This window comes from Chironomus tepperi, unplaced genomic scaffold (assembly GCF_022539635.2).
Source record: "Chironomus tepperi strain 1889 unplaced genomic scaffold, CSIRO-AGI_Ctep_v1 contig_123, whole genome shotgun sequence".
Lineage (NCBI taxonomy): Eukaryota > Metazoa > Arthropoda > Insecta > Diptera > Chironomidae > Chironomus > Chironomus tepperi.
This window is the reverse complement of record NW_027226245.1, coordinates 1,128,185-1,143,030: the sequence shown is the minus strand read 5'-3', so window position 1 is coordinate 1,143,030 and position 14,846 is coordinate 1,128,185. Positions and strand designations below refer to the sequence as shown.

The window sequence follows — 14,846 nt, the reverse complement described above, 5'->3', positions numbered from 1 at the left end:
TTCAATTAATTTCATAACAGTTTTTAATGTCTTACCATTAAGACGCGATGCTTCCTTATTTTCCTGAATCTTAACTCTTTATAAATTTAATTACTAATGGAAATCTTCTTTTTTTCACGTTTGATTTGATTTCGCAAGGAAATTTTTCTCTTGTTTTTCATCCTTTCTGAATATTCACTAGATGAATTTTGGCTCTAGCAAGTAAATTAGGTGAGCAATGAATTAATTAAATGCTAAGAAGAGGTAAATTAAGGTTAAATATTAATCTCATGAAGGTTTATTATTATGCAATAGCTTCGTCGGGATACAAATTAACTTGAAAAATGCATTAGCTGTTGCTGTTGTTGATGAATTTATATGGATGTTGTGAATATTCTTGTACTGTTCTGTATTAGTTGAGTAAAAGTGAAGCATTAACGATTTAATTACGGCAAAAAAATGTTAGAGGTAATCATTGATTCAGTGTTGTCCTAACTGTTTGCCGTGACATAAAAGTCGGGGTTTGTCGCTACCTAGTCGACTTTCTGCCGATTATTACTATAGCAGGTTGTCTCCTTACGCCGATCGTTTCTTTCAATGTTAAGCTTTAAGGAAATAATGACATTTTTTACTCGATCTAATAGATTGTAGGGTCTTCTTTAGCGGAAGGTGGTAACCTGCAAATCAACATAAGACTGCAAACAGCGAAAGGAGTCACATGCAAAAGCTATGATTCTGCAGGATTTTGCCGTTGTGTCTCCTTCTTTTCAAACTCTAGTTACATAAAAAGTGAACATCCCTAACTCTTTAAAGCATTAAAAAGCAGCCTTTTATTTTTTGGGCAAACTTGGGTGACAAGCCTCGGCCAAAACAGCAATTGGGACGTAGCACTCAAATTACCCAACACTGGTTTAGAGAATATGTACAGAAAATGGACATACTCATTAAAAAAACACTGTTAAATAGAAGCCTTAATCCCAACAAGACTAATTCCACAATTAAACCAGCGAAAACTTCATCATCTTAAATGAGAAATAAATCACTTGTGTATGGTTGAACATCCTATCCCATCCACTTTCTATCACTACCAACTTACACATCATATAAGACACCCAGAATGTGAGTGGAATTTTTTGGTTAAAAAGAAAGTCATAAAATTAGCATATACAGCAATAGAATTTGTTGAAAACGCATTATTCCAATATTTTCTCTTTTCGCATCGTGTTATCAATATTTCTTCAGTATATATATATACAGTGTGTGGCATCTCCATATGTGCGTATAGGAAAAAGGAAAAAATATTTCTTAAAGCTATAAATAATTCTTTCTCAATGACGCGTATCCCTTTCAGACACACATATGTATATATGTAGAAGGATGGGTTACCAAACCAAATAAATGTCTTTTCGAAATGGCTTTTTCAATATTGAAATACGTTATAAATCAACCCCTTTCGATTTATAAAAATGCGTGTCTTTGTGCGTGTGTACATCACTCGACATTTTATTATATTCTGAAGTCCATCTGAATATTTTTTTATTTATTTCACTTCTTACTCCATGCTGAATTGAGAATGTACATAAAAAAAATATTTTTTATTTTTTTGTTGGCCTTCCCTTTCCGCATTTCTTTTATTTTTAGTAAATTCAGCATTTCAGCTTCCTTTTCAATTTTTTTCTAATACCACAAAATTTTTATTTTATTATATTTATTTATTTTTTCATGCTTTTCAGGATAGATTTCTGAGTTTGAGGGAGGGTTTTAATTTTTAATCGGTTTTATAGCGCATTTTTGATGATTTTTAGAATTCGATTAAGAACCGCAGACCTGCATTTTTCCATGGGACCTTATAGTTCATCCAAGGTTTACATTTACCTTTTTTTATCAGGTATAAAGCCAACGTCATGATACCTCTCTTGCTTCCCTACCTCCTCCTCAATTAGAAATTCTTGAAAAGAAGTTCTTTAAAGAACCATTTCCCAATTTTCTCAATCCAAAATAATTTCAAAACATCACCTGGAAAAATGTCTGGCAATGTCCCTTCAGCTCTATCTTGAATTCGTCACAAAACCTGTGTAATACTAGACATCTAAGACGAATACCAAGGTTCGGACACTCCAAAATTACAGTACTGTGCTTACAATACTAACTGGATCTAAATTAAATTACTTGTATGAAAAGTATTGTAATTATAGTACTATCCATTGGAGTGTCTGAACATGGTTGAATTCTGCACTATCCGGTCTGGTGCTAGATTTTGGATCCATTAACCTACGTGTGCTATTTGGATATGTAACCAGAATTAACCGGATTCGCGAGGAGGGCCTAAGAATGTCAGGATTGAATGTTTCGAAAAGGACACTAGAATCGTTGATAGTCTGAACTGGCAGAATGTTTTGAAGAATCTATTATTTAAGTAAGTAACCAGAACTAAGACATTTCCCTGAACAAACCATCAATTTTACCGCTCTCATCATTCAATAAAAATACATTAAAATAGGACAAAAAAATGAAGAAAAATTTAAATTGAATTTTAAAGATTTTTCCCATCTCTTCAATTTTTTTCTGTCCGATAGCAAAATTCAATTAGAGTTTTGTGACATGTTTTCCCTATTTATGCTGATTTATCATTTCTTCTCCCACTTCTCCTTGATTCCTGAATTAATTTCTCCTTCTTATTTTGAAAGTAGATTTAATTCCAATATATTGAATTTAATTCTTATTTATCAGGGAAGGTAGTTTGTTAAAAATATATTGTTGATGATGTTTATGGCGGAAAATTGTAATTTTTTGGGGAAATTTTGATTATTTTATTAAATCAGCCATTCACCTGCTTTACTTAGCATTCAATTTACCAGACCTTTGTCTTCTTTATTACTTGATTGATTTCCCTCAGGAACAAAATCAGCGAATTTAAAATATTAAGCTTAATAAAATTGCAATACAACAGATTTATGTCAAAAAAAAGTTCATAAGAATGTCCAAATTATGCAACCTGTCTAGTCAAAATTGTCATTTCCGCGATAAGCATTAATGTCAACTGAATTATTTCACCTGCCTTTTAATTTATGTCATATAATTTGATAGCAAAAAGTTTCAAAATTAAATAAAAATCCACCAAAAATGCAACATTGGTAGTCACTTTAAATTCCACTTTACCACAATCAGAACAAGCTTGTCGACAAGAACGTCAAAAAAAATGGCAATGAAAAATATTTTAAGAATTATTTTTAATTTTGTGTTGATTTTAAAAGCTTTTGATATGTCTGTTAATGGCAGTACTCTTCCAAAATCTGTTGCTGATTTTGACTGTGTTGCATATGCAAAGAAGATTGGCGCAAATTGGACAACACTTAATGGTTTGTTGAACAATTTCATTTGTTAAGCATTTTAAATAATTCTCAATTTTCAGTTCCACATGCAACTGATTGTAGGAAATTCTATGCATGTTCGGATCACGGCTTATTTGAAATGACATGTGCCGATGCTAAAGAGACACGATTTAATCCATGGACAAATAGATGCGAATGGAATTCAACAATTGAATGCATTACATTTGACCAGTTTATGGAAGTGAGCAGCACCAACAGTTGTGATTAGATTCATTCAAAAATCCTACAAAATTTAATATTTTTTGCCAATAATTTGTAATAAATGAATAATAAAATTTTATGAATTCCCAGAAAAAAATTGTTCAAATATAAATAATATTTTCGTCATGCAAAAAAAATTAATGCCATGTCAGTAGCGAAAGCAAATTCACAAAAAAAAGAGCAGAACGTAAAGAGTCATTATTCAATGTCAAACGTGAAGATTATCAATTTAAGACATTTATATAGTAATAAAAATGGTGAAGTATGAGTGACATAAGCGCATTTGCTATGTCTGGTTAAAATTACTTGGCGTAAAATAGTAGAGAAGGAGGCAGATCAACAACAAAAGAAGTTAGCAGAAGTAGCCGTTATAGCCCGGAACAGAGACCTGTTCAATCGCTTTATTAACGCCCTACGATTCACAGTGGATCAATAGGAACCAATCATCTATGTCTGGTTCGTAAATATGCCAAACTTTCTGATTAGGGTTTTCTGCAGTCTAGAGGTGGACCAGAACGGGTTTTGTAGCTTTTTAGTCCAGCTTCTGCCAGTAACCCCTTTCGTGGATTGCCAGCTTTTGAAGATGGCCTAAGGGAGCTAATGGAGTCCAATATCGAGACCGGAAACGAAGCTGTGACCCTGGAGCGTCCGTTAGGTTGCACTACAGTCAATTAAAAGTCAAAAAGCAAGCATCAAGCATTTAATTGCACATATTGACATTTTGTTGTCGATAGAAAGACCACTAAAGCCAACGTAACGGACGCTACAACTTCAAGGGAACTCTGGAAGCCGAGATAGAAAAATCATAATTTTGCTCTAAAAATGCCTTAGTTAGAGGCGTATTCAGAGGATGACAGGCTAATGGTCAAACCCTGCTTCCCCTCCTTTTAGGATAAATCTCAATTTTCTAGAATTTCCCATAAAAAAAACCCCCCAAAAACAGCCAAACTGTCATCAACACTCATTTCCCAAATCAAAAAATCACCTTTAAAATATGTTAAATACAAAACAATTTACGTAAAAATATATTTAAATGACTTGCAAATCACCGAATGAATGTCAGTTATATGCACGTTAATTGTGAAAAATTTTACGTAAATTGTTGTTGATACATTAAGCAATAACAATATATTTAATAAACAAGAATCACCACTTAAGTTGGCATTAAGAGGCGGTATGCTTTAAAAAATAATGAGCGATAAGTAGCTTCATTGGATGAATTTACGAGACTGACATTTAGTGGATGGAAGTAGTTGACTGGTATTCAAGTATATTGTTATGATGAACAGACTGTCCTTCTTGGAAAAAATTCACCAAAAATTTTCAAATGATTTTTCAATCCCTAAAAATATATCTACATGAACGATCATAATGGATATCCAATGAATATTTTATGAATTGAGAGAGAAAAAAATCCTGAAGGAAAATGTCAAAAAATTTCCATAATTTTTTCTTATTTCATTTCTTTTGTCCATGCAGTTAGTTTGGCAATTTATCGTTCATAACTTTGGCTGCACTCAGGGGTAAGTAAAGGCTTATGGATATTGAATCAATGCTTGATTCTCACTACACCCTTGACTGTCATTTGCATAATTCGATACTTCAAAACGTATCCCTTTTTTACTATCATTCCTCAAAAAAAAAAAATCATTCATTTCTATTGCATATCAAATCTAATTTATCACAAATTTTGCCAACGGTCATTTTATGATTGGCTTATGGACATTTACTACACATTTTTATCAAATTCTTAAAACGAGAAAAAAAGATTAATACCTAATAAAAGTTAAAATTGACATTGATGGAAAAACCTCCAAAAATTCAAAAATATTTATCCCGACCAACGGTATAATTCACATTCATACTTCATAGTGCACAGCTATAAAGACAAACTTTATCTCCCCTTTAATTTATTAGATCAATATTAGTTACATATGTTGCACGATACAAGAATTTCCTAAACTATCATTATTGCTAATTGTCGCATTGGTTCATGTTCCTCTGTTTCTGAACAAAAAAGAAGACATTTAATGGAAATAGCATTTTATGGTTTGAAGTTTATTACAAATTCTGTTCACAACAGAGCAATGATTACAGTTTAGTTGAAAAAAATAGGAAATATTTCTTAGATAAATTGAAGATGAATTTCGTTGAATCAAATGATTGTCTGTTTAGGGGCTTTAGATTATGACGTAGTGAGCGAACTTCTAATATTTCGTATTAATTCAACCAAAACCAATTTTATTTCATGAAAGATTGTGATATTAGCGATAGGACTAAAGTGGCTCATAGAGCAACAGAGAATTTAAAGTTCCTGAACAACTCATCCTGTTCGCTTGACTACTATATGTCCTTTAACAACGGTAAGACATGAAGTTACCCTGATGACACCGTGACTGCTGACTTAGACCCACTATAGAGCTTAGGGTTAGTTCTAAACAGCTCTAACTCATCTATGATTCATCGTATCCTCAGACAAAATCACTTATGAAGTTCCAATTTTCAAATATTCGTTCATTTCTCTTTCTATTCTAAATATCTCAATTGAAGTCTAATCACACACAATCACATACGTTTCAAAAAATGCTGTACTGCATACCCTCAAAATAAACACGTCTTACAACTATGATGAATATGTCTTTTTTGTCACCATTTAGTGATAAAATTTATTCTGATTTTTATGATACATTGTAAGCAATATTTGCAGAATAAAATTTCTTGACCTCGTGACCCTTTCAAACTCCTGCAGCTAAATATAAATCTATGGAAAAAAATCCTTTTTTTTATTTTATTTCATGTGTCCCTAGCAAATCATATCACAATTTATCATTTTAGTGTTGGACATTTCATCAAATTATTTGCACATATTCTTTAATAAAAAAAAAAAAGTAGGAGACAGTCTTGTATGCTTATTCATTCATCTTGACAATATGTTTCCATATAATATTCCACCCTAGAGCATACATTGCTGATATACTTATGGAAAATGAGACACAACACGCATTTCTCATTCGTACCGTCGAAAAAAAGAGAAAAAAAAGTTTCTCATTAACATCATCTATATTACAATCAGTGCACATGCTGTTGCAATCAAAAAAAACTTTTTCTAACACTGAAAGTTATACGACTAGTGAGTTGGAACATGACGATGTATGAGGATTTGACTTTGAAAATAGAAGAAATTAAACTTTGATTGAATGCTGATAGTTTCATAATTTTTGTGAGATTGAAAACTTGCTCTGGAGATGTATATTGAATTTCAAAACTAAATAAGAAAATATGGAAGGTAAAGTTTTTGCTAAGAATACTTTATGGCAGTTGTGGACAACCTGTGGGTCGCGGTACACAAGTTTCCCAAATGCCTTAAGTCGTTTTCCATCTGTAGTATAAATTGTGGCTTCCCACCAACATGTGCCGTAGCTCAAAGGTTCCCCACCCCTGCCCCATATCATAAGGAAGAGAGTAATATCATATAATATGATATGCTATACTACAATCAAGCTATAAATCATTTTCATCATCGTCATTGCAAAAAAAAAAAAAATGAAGAAAATGAAATTCTAATTTTAGATTAAAGAAGATGGAAGGAAATATTTAAAGATAAAAGAGTCGAGGAGCAAAAATTCTTTTATTTTTTGCCATTTTCGATCCTACAATGTATTATTTAAACATTCTGGTCACATGAATTTTTTTTTTTATATTTTCTTTTTTTTCTCTTTTCTTTCTTTTTTTTGTGTTATCATTTCGCAGTTATTTTGAGTAAAGTTGATGGTCTTGTTCAGTTTGTTCTGGACTTAAGCCGCACATTGGTGTCACTAGGGTACCGTTACATTGCCGGATTGACTGGATGTAGCCAAATTTTCCCTGGCGACACCTTGACTACTGTTTTAGGTCTATTTTATGGCGATAAATGAAGTTTGATGGATTGTGCTCTTGGGGGACTCTCGAGACATATTAATGTTTATAAGTTTTAACCCTATTCACGCAAGGGTTAACAGAACACTATCCGCCATTCAGCGTAATGACAGGAGAAAGTAAAGTTTTAATGTTCTACAATTTAGGGAGTTTTTGAGATTTTTTCACGAAAAATACTCGAGACTAACCGGTAAGTCATGGGTAGTCAGGGATCTCGTCTCAATACCTCAAGAATTTATTGAGACCAAGACATTGTGAAACCTTATCCTAAATATGCTCCTTTAAGCCATCAACTGACATCCATCAATACCGAATTTAAACATCCGAACTCATCGATAACTGCGTCATCACCTCATTACAACTCCTTTTAAACTTTATATCTTATTTCTTTTCTTTTTTTGGCTCGTTGAAATTGCGCCTTTCTTGTTTTCATCACCAAATGCCAATGCGAATCGTAATCCTTATTCTTTCTTTTTATAAACTTTTTATTTTTTGTGTTGATCTTATAGCAGTTAGCTTATATAAGTCATGACATGATTACCGATTGAAAGGGATTTTTGAAGAATATCTGCAATGAAAAATTTATGATTTTTTTTTTAGATCATGTGTTAGATATTTTGAAGTTATTATTTTGGAACTTTATTTTGTTTCTTTTATGTTGTGTTCAATGCCTTTAATGTTTATTTTCGACTAGAGTAGATTCGACTCCATACAAAATTCAAGTCGACTTCAAGTTGTGGTTGTGGAGTTGAAGACAGCGATTGCCTTTATAAATTTAATCTATGATGATTTATTGATGATGTTATCCTTCTTCTGACTATTCATCTGTTGACTTCTTATCTTCAGTTTTCTATGAAACAAATCTTCAATAACAACCTGCCATTCTGGAATGTTAAAAAAAGTGCATTTTAATATTACTAGCGACATCTTTGAGTTGATAAATGCATTAAATATTAAAAAAAAAAAATAATGCTGAAATTCCAATAAATATTATTTCTGTTGAAAAAAAAATGAAATGGGAGCCTAAAATGTAATAAATTATTTAGGAACCAAACGTAAGGACAGACAATTTGCACAAACTAGGTAACAGAACTGGCTATAGTCAGATGGACAGATTTTTGTTTTAACCTAAGCTCCTTATAGAAACATGGTTTCAAAAAGTGCCTTTGATAGATCCTATTTTTGAATTCCAGATGATGCAATGACTAAATTCCAGTTAAATAATTTAAAGTTCAGTTATGAAAGGTTTTGAGTACTGAAAAATTCTATAATAGAATGCACATCAAATTGAAAATATTCCTAGTTATGAACCATTCCATTTATGTAAATCAATTGAACCAAAGATGGCGCTTCATATAATTTACACATCGATTCCCGCGATGACTAAATTGATTCAAATTTCTGTTTAACGGTAAATCTGAAAGGAATAATATCAGTCACTATAATCAATTTATATGGGTCGATTCACTTTTTAAGTCGTCGAGTCGAAATACAATATATGGCTCCAAGACATGGAGCTCTGATTTATACAATTTAACTAGAAATTTACTGAAAGAATACTTAAATAATTTTTAAAACAAAAACTGCAAAAAATCCTCAAATATTGTTTAATTAAATTAATGTTTATCTTTATTAAATTTCATTAAATGAATTTTTATCTCATTACAATTAGATATTAAGTACAAATTTGAGTAAAATTTGTTGAAAATTATTTTTGAAACTTAAAACAAAACTTTATTTATGCTTTTTTTTTTTGTGAATAAATTTAGATCTGCAATAAGGTCGCACAAAATTTTTTATACTTTATCTGTTATCCTGAAATATGCTTAATAAATTATAGAAGTAAACGCAATTAATATGATAATTCGATAAACATGCAATGAACGTATATTGAGTGTGGTCCATGTAAAGTGCTGCTGTTAATTATATAACATTAGGGTTTTACTTTTTAGATCTCATTTTTATCATCTTTTGTTTAGGGTTTTTTATAATTCTTATATCTTATACATCAACATGTTATCAGTTTTCATTATTTTTTTGCATCCTTAAAAACTCATTCGTTCAGCTTTAAATATCAAAATTTTATCGCTGCATTTTTATTTTTTTGACCAAAAAAAAAAGTAATTTATTTTACATTTTAATTTATTATTTTTTTTAAGAACAATTGAACACGACCTTACATTTTTGTTTTTGCTGGATTCATTGGAAATTATAGATTATCAAAAATTCATTTAAAAGCCAAGAAATTTTTTCATTTTATAGGTTTTTTTTGTCTTAAAAATTACTATTTTTTTCTCATTTTAATAAGTGAAATTAAACTCTTTTACTCACTACAATTATCATAGAAATTGAAAACTGATTCATAATTACTACATGAAAAATTGAAAGAATTTTTTTGTAGCGCATCTTTCCAGAGGAAAAATTTGCACATATTTAATGTGTGATTTGCTAATAATTTAATGTGTGTTTTTTTATTTATATAGCATAGTACAGAGTTGATGAGTTGATGACTGGACAAAATGAATTAAATTGGTTTTTGGTATTGAATGTGTAAACTTATAAAAGGAGAGAATCTTGATGTAATTATAGAATCTTAGCTGGAAGTCGTTTTGTATGGAAAAATCCACCCAAGTCGACTCAACTAAATACAAACTTCGAGACAATTTCTAGCTTTGCATAGGAATTGTAGCTTATTTCTGTGTTTTGGTGGTATTAGTATCGGTTAAATGATTTTTTGGTGTTTTTTATCCAAAACTTTCAACCAGAGCTCGAAAATGACTCTAATTTTGTATGATAATTTGACTTAAGTCGGTTCGTCTCCTTATAAGATTCGAGTCGACTTTGAGCAACTTGATCGATTCCTAGATAATTTATTTGACAATGTACGACAGATCTCGAGTGGTAATCGAACTCACATCCTACGATTTCCGGTTGCATGCTGCTACAACTGAGTTATCGGGAGTTACTCGACTATATGACACTATATGACACTATATGACAAAGTGACATGTATAAATTATTAATTTTCCATACTTCCCGTACTATCGCACTCCCAATGATACATAAACCGATGTAAGCCCATTGTAGGAATTCAATTCCAACTCTAGGAATCAAGAATTACTCAATATCTTAGTCAGTAACATAGTCAACCCTAACAGACAAAGAACGTGCCAGCAAGTGCAGATTAAACTGATAGAAATGCTGTTGAGATTGCCCACCTACTATATTTAAGGTAAGCAAGCTCTTAGAAAGGATGCTCTGTGCCTGTTAAGATAACTCGAAGGTAATACTAATTAGTTCGAGACTATAAATCCAATCACCGATTCTCTATATCCTCCAAAAAAGTCACATTACAGTGCAATTTTAATAATCCATGTTCACACCAGTTTACACCCAAATAACAACTCTGTTATAGTATAATAGCGTATAAAAGTCTCAAATTCTATTGATAAAAATCAACTGAGGGATAATCACAAAATTCACAAAAAAAAAATTTACAAACTCAATCAAAAATATTGAATAAAAATTGAACTGAAAATGAGGTGGAAGGATTGATTGATCGAGTGTGTGGATAGAGAGGATGTAGATTAAGATTAAATGTAATGAATAAGAGGCTATTGGTGTGTTAGGTTGCATTGCATATATTTGCTTTTAGACGCTCGCTTTTAGATGCTCACTGTGGGTGCATAATTTGTTATGTTCTGATCTGGGGGGGAGCAAATAAATCTTATTAATTCTTCTCTAATTGATGAAATTGTCAATGCAATTCTTTTGGCTGTATTTAGCAAATATCCATCATCTTCCGTTTCTCATTTTTTTGATTTTTGATTTTTTTCAACTTTTACATCATTTGTGTTTATGTTTTTTTTTTGTTTATGCCTCAAGAAGCTTTAAACTTTTTTTTTAAATTTATTATTTTTCTTTAAATATGTCAATCAATATGTTCACATCATTTCATACAACGAAGGGTTCAATGTTTTCAAATATGTTGATGGAAAAATATGCAAAGTATTTAATATGCCTCGTGTCATTTTAGGAAGTTCTTATTCAAAAATGACGAAAAATATGAGAGTTTTAGGAACAAATTTGTTTTTAAATTTTAAATGAGCTGAGCCCGAGCGGCACAATAGAGTGAGCCGCATTTTATGTCTTAAAATGGGATCGGCATTAGCTTTTGCGGTGCCGTCTTCTAGTAGGCAAAGAGCGTGGCCGAATGCGTACTCGAAGCGTGTCTATCAAAACCAGACCCGAATAGCCAATCATGGAATAATGCCTAGCAGATCTCGAATTCGACTAGAATTTTATATAGAGTCGAGTCGACCCAGGTTGACTTTTCCATACAAGTTCAGAGACGAGTTCAACCTCTGATGCTTAGTTAATAGCTAGACGCAGAATCAACTAAGTCTAGCTCTAGAGTTGATATTCTCCAACTTTAATGATAGCACACGCAAATCACCCATTTCATTTAGTTAATTATAGCCCTTGACCTTTAACAGGTTCAATTGGAGCTATAACATTAACAGCTGGCCTAACTAAGTGATTCCACCAATATGACATAAGTTTATTTTTTTTCTAGAAGTAGAAGAAAAGTGCCATTAATCGACAGCAGGCCTAGTTATGAGCTTTAAATTGTGTCAAATTATCCACTCGGTAGAGTAAACTGAGAACAACGCTCATGAACATGCTCATCTTGTATATTTATGAGTAGCATTATTTTAGCCTAGCTTATGGAAAAACCCAAAAACTCGAAGGAAACTGTCGATAGAGACAGTATTGCACTTCGTATTGTTAATGACAGACAAAAGGCCAGCTTTAGGTGCCATCTCAAAAAGGCCATGGATAAAAATTGATCTGCATGGTCAGCAAAGTAAGTAAGTGTGGGTCTCTGCCTGTTTCGGGTAATGACAACTACGCATCTAATCGTTAACACGTCAACAAAGCGTTGTTCATGAAAACACATTGTGCTGTTCGGTTTGAATTTTCTATGCATATTAATTATTTTGTTTATAAGTCTATTAAAAGCCTTGAAGAATGTCAACAAATCATTTATGAATTCATTGAACTTACATATTTATGAAATTAACTTGATTCAATCAATTTCATAATTTTCAAAATTTGACTATTTTGACTTAGATTATTCAGTTGAAAAGCCCTTAATTTGGCAAATAACTATCAAGTTTTAGTGATCAAATTTGACTGAAAATCTGTCATTAAGTTTACTTCAATTTAATTTACTTGACTGAAGATGCACTTGAATGCATATTTTGCCACATAAATAAATCATGTTGTATGAAATAACATAAGCACACCAACATTAATTACATAAAAGCAAATGTATTCATTTTTTTAAATTTTTTGTTTATAATTTCATTTATATAAATTCAACGCACTTATTCATTTATTTCTTTTTATACTTAATTATAATCTCCTTTTGTTGGTAAGAAAAAGAAATGAAGAAAAAAATTTGCTGAAAAATTTATAAATCTTAATCCAAATATTTTTCGCATATTTTGTTCCTATTTGCAGTTTTTTGTCATCTATTTCAATCCATATTATGTTATTTAAATTATTTCAATGCAATTAATTATATTTTCGTCGATTAAAAAACTTTCCTACAACAAATGCTACGTTGCCTATTGTATATCGAATGCTCGCCTTCAGCCATTTTCTCCAATCGTAATAATTGAACATGAACCAAAACCAATAAAAATTTTTACAAAACAGTTTAAATGCTTTGGCAATTACAATTAAGAAGATTATTTAACTGAAAGATAAAAAAGTAAATTTTATAAATTTTGATTAACTTTTTTTTGAAATTCACATGCAAGCTGATTACTCAGCGAGTATCATGCAGAAATGGAAAATGAAAAGCAAAAGCAAAAAGCTTTCAAAAGTTGATTAATTGATTAATTTATCATTTAAAATAAGAAGAAATGAATCATGCTATTAAGGAAATTAAATAAATAACATAAAAGTATCTGTAAAGTAAAAAGATAGTATGGAGCGTATTTTTTATGGATGTTGGAGAAGAAGTGATGTCAAAATACACATGGATGAGTCAAATTGGATTGAGCTCAATTATTGAGTTCTTTTGTACTGAGTATGGTATATGACATGTGTATCGCTATACCATACTAGGTTTGGGTAAGGATTAGATGTGGGTAGATATTAGAGTACCACCTTACCATGCTAGGTATGGGTTGGTTTGAGTGCGCCACCTTACCATACCAAGTATGAGTTGGTTCAAGTGCACTACATTACCAAACTAGGTATGGGTTAGTTCAAGTGTTCTAAGTTACTATATTTAGTATGGGCAGGTACCAGAGTGTAGATAAAGGTGTAGTTATAACGTACTGTACCAAACCAGAAGTAGGTAGGGAACTGAGGATGCTTGCTACCAACTTCTTCCTGCCTCCACCTCACCATTCCAGGTATGAGTTGGTTCAAGTATCCATCCCAGGCATGAGTTGGTTCAAATGCGTCACCTTACCATATCAGGTATGGGTTAGTTCAATTGAGCAATAATTCAACTTATATTTCAAATTTTTAAAAATTTTACAAAACAAGGCCACATGACTGACTTCTCAAACATCCATAAAACCACGCTTAAAAACCAGCACAAGAAAAAAAAAGAAAAAAATCATTTTTTTTGCAACATTAATCACAACTTTTTATGTTTTCCTTTACTCGTTTCATCTGATTACATAAAAAGTACAATTTTATATGCAAATAATATATTATATAGAGTTAATTAACAAAATGTAAATCAAGTAATAAAGTATGTCGGAAAGAAACTCACACTCAAGAAATAAGAACCAAACTTGTCATAAAATGATTAAAAGTATAAGAAGAAAATGTTACAGGAAGTGCGGTGAAAGTTTTTTTAATGGAAAAAAATATTTGAGTGAAGCTTAAACAATTTTAAAAGTGAAAAACTTAAGTAAATCATCTCAAAATATTGTTTATGTCTTCCACATCCACTTCCTGTTAACAAATTAAATTAATTTAAATTAAATATCATTATTGACGTATTTTCATACAAGAAGACTGTTCTTGAAATATAAATTAAATAATTTTTGTGAAAATTGAAAAGTTTTTTTTACCCTCTTTTTTCACATCTTCGTCTGATTTAATGAATAAATAAACAGAAGGAATGATACAGCTTGCTAACAAATGAGATTTAAAGCAGCTTTGAAAGCATTAAGCATCTACTTTGTTTACGAAAACAACAAATGTTTGTATCAGTATCATTCATTAAGCTGTCGTTGCTTAATTGATAAATTGAATGCAAAATGCAAAATTTTAGAATGGATAAATATGTTTTTAAGGTTAATGAACTTAATGGTCGAACTGAATTGC

General features: G+C 31.2%; 1 long non-coding RNA gene across 1 annotated transcript in view; it reads right to left on the bottom strand.

The window, feature by feature from the left end:
* Positions 1-9,159: 9,159 nt before the first annotated feature.
* Positions 9,160-14,846, bottom strand: part of LOC139087461 (uncharacterized) — a 51,497-nt gene continuing 45,810 nt past the window's right edge. Inside the window, exon 3 of the long non-coding RNA XR_011544128.1 lies at positions 9,160-13,251. This is a non-coding gene — a long non-coding RNA (uncharacterized lncRNA). The remainder of the gene's footprint in view (positions 13,252-14,846) is intronic.